The following is a 3,133-nucleotide window of genomic DNA, read 5'->3' on the forward strand; positions in this document are numbered from 1 at the left end:
CCGCGCATGGTAATTGTCCGAGGGGAGGTATTTGACGCGAGAGATCGTCAACCTGTACCCCTGTAATATCAGTTAAAAATTTCGATACTTCGGTACCGAACCCGAAAACTTGTGTCGAAATCCGAACTAAATGGTGTAATCGACGATAAGTCTGCTCGAGGTCCATGCCCCTGGTCTCCCAAACCATCCCATGTAGAGCCGTCCTTACGATACTACGCCGGCGAGCTTTGTAACTCATGTTATACAAGGAAAACGGATAATCAACCATCCAATGTTCTTGATTCGCTCGTCCCATATCTAGCACTGCGATTTCCTTTGGCACCAACTGTCCATGGTCATCCTCAAATCCTTGAACGTCGATCACGATACAGGTTTGGTGAGGGTTGTCCCATACCATATTTTTGCGATACGCACCCGTTGTTGTATTTTGATATGCGGTCATGTTCCTTCTGCAAATAGATTATGATCTCTCATATAGCGGACTATTGAGTGGTACGACCGCTCTTAGTAAGATACATCTATACGGTATATAGGTTTAGGAAAAATTCCTTTTTTGTACCTTTACCCTACCGTTATAGGAGAGGAAAAGACAATCTGGGAACCCACGATTTTGTAGTAGATGCTTTAAAATTACACTTAATAATTATTATCACTATTATTCCTATGACTATTGGTTTTACTATTACTATTATTTGCCACGTCTCACCCTTCTTCCTCCTGAGACCTTACTCGTGGGGATTACGAAATTATAGCGCGGGCCACCAAGACAATAAGTTCTCGGCAGACAGCGCAGCGGGTTAAACTAGGGGCACACTTCGCGCAGGCTACCAAATGGCCACATGGTAGAAATACTATTCCCAGCTCCTCGCACAGGCATATTTTACACCGATTTTGGTCTTCAGTCCCCCATGTGGATTCGACAACCGTTTCCGCGTCGCTTCCCTCTTCGCGACAAATTTCGGGCTCGCGTTCGCACTCGGACACTCTAATTACCCGCTCTGGGGGCTCAGGGTTATCTGGGAGTATTGGAATGCCCATTTGTTCTTGGACACGATCGATGAATGACTGGCCCTTTACTGACCATTACCAATAACATTTATTAAACCATTTCGCATGCTCGACCCATGGGTCATCTTCCTTTATCCAATATTTTAGTCCCCCACCACAGTGGAAGCACAGGGTCTGGTCGTTACAATTGGCGTACAGGAATCCGGCTTCCGCTAACCGTTCCTTGGATTGGAGATTAGTGGTTGGCCAGTCGTGGAAGCTTTCAAGTCTTCGTTCGTAGCTCGAACATTCGGGATACATGGGGCCCCGTGGTTTCGCCAGATTCAGGTGCCCAAGTTTGAGGAATTGTGGGACTTTGGGTGAACTCTGTTCGGCGGGAGGGTCAGGTATAACGAAATAATTCCCGTCCATGAGGAGACTCCCCCGCCCGGGTTGCTCAGCTGGCGTAGGGGCTGGGACTGGAGTTAATGTTATATCGACGATAGGTAGAGTTTGAACGAACCGGCAATTGGGCTGCCAACGTCGATGGCTGGCTACCGGGTCTTCGCCCTCATCCCATCGGCCAATTTGTACCGCACACTCATAGCACGTTACTTGATCTCCGACGCCAATATAAAAGAACCCCGCAGCGGCCAGGTCTCGTGGTAACGTTGGAGGACCCGTCCAGCCGGCGAAAGTCTCGAATCGACGTTGTTCGCAAGCATACTGAATAAATCGTGGTACTGTGACATGGGAGTGTGGTCCGTAACCAATGGTTAGTGTCGGAGGAGGCGTCCTTCGCCTGGGCGATTGCCCGCGGTTCTGCGACATCGGTGCTGCAACGATCGTTATGACTGTTAATGAACTTGATAATCTGATTCTTTCCTTTTTTTTTTTACAAGAAGAATAGGGGGGAAGAGGGTGAAAAGGGGGAAGATCGGATAGGAACAGGAGAAAAATAGAAAAAAAACTATTATTGTTTCATTGCTGTGTATAGCTTGGGTCTTCTTGTTGTGTTGTGTTTTTTTTTCTTTTCATTCGTCCTCGCTACTATCACTTTCTTCGTCGAGAGGCTGTATGTGGGAGTAAGCTAACCGGTTAGGGTGGACTATTTTAACCTTGCGGTTTATTTTTAACTTAATACTACCGTCAGGCATGATCTACAGGATTTCATATGGCCCATCATACGGTAAGTGTAGCCTGCCCTTTTTGTGTCCCTTCAATAAGAACACGTAATCACCGGGGTGGTTATGTCACGATCGTAATATTTTTTTGATCTTTCTTTCGCTAGAACTAGGTTTTCGCGGGCCAGTGATTGTACCTCGTGGATTCGGATCGTCAACTCCGTAATGAAATCTTGATACGTGTGTACTGGGCCTTCTTCAATCTTGCTGGACGGTAGTCGGGCAGGTCGACCGTATACGAGTTGGAAGGGTTGGTAACGAGTTCCCTCGTGGACGCTAGTGTTATATGCGGAAGTGGCTAATTCTAACCACTCGTCCCATTTCTCCTCCTGGTTCGCAAATTGTTTCAAATATTCGACCAGAGAGTGGTGAAAACGTTCAAGAGATCCGTTCGATTGCGGATGAAATGCAGTAGTACGGTATCTTTTAATTTTAAATATTTTTGCGAATTCTCGCATCAATTGGCTTATTAGGTTTGCACCTTGATCGGTGAGAATGGATTTGGGTGGCCCGTATATGCAAATCACGCGTTTGGTGAAAGCCTTCGCAATTTGTTCAGACGTCGTTTTCCGTAACGGTACCGCAACTACCAATTTTGTTAGTAAGTCTTGTGCGGTGAGGATATATAAATTTCTGTTCCTCGTCCTTGTAAGTGGACCGACGATATCTATCGCGACCTTATCGAATGCACTTACCGGAGTATCGGTTATTTGCATTGGTTGTTTTGTTTTCACACGTCTCAACTTGGACAGTTGGCACGATAAGCAGTTTAGGATGAACTTTTGTATATCCAATTTCATATCTTCCCAATAGTAGCGTAGACGAACACGGTTATAGGTTTTAGAGATACCTTTATGTCCTCCGATGGCTGATGCATGGGCTTCCTCAAGGATGCCCTTGCGTTCGTTGCGGTCTACGTACTCGACCATACCGAGGCATATGATTAGTGTAGTACCGGTCCC

General features: G+C 46.3%; 1 pseudogene; it reads right to left on the reverse strand.

The window, feature by feature from the left end:
• Positions 1–738: 738 nt before the first annotated feature.
• On the reverse strand, positions 739–1,818 carry LOC128668854 (baculoviral IAP repeat-containing protein 7-B-like; annotated as a pseudogene).
• Positions 1,819–3,133: the final 1,315 nt, after the last annotated feature.

The sequence above is a fragment of the Microplitis demolitor genome, chromosome 10, assembly GCF_026212275.2.
Source record: "Microplitis demolitor isolate Queensland-Clemson2020A chromosome 10, iyMicDemo2.1a, whole genome shotgun sequence".
Classification (NCBI taxonomy): domain Eukaryota; kingdom Metazoa; phylum Arthropoda; class Insecta; order Hymenoptera; family Braconidae; genus Microplitis; species Microplitis demolitor.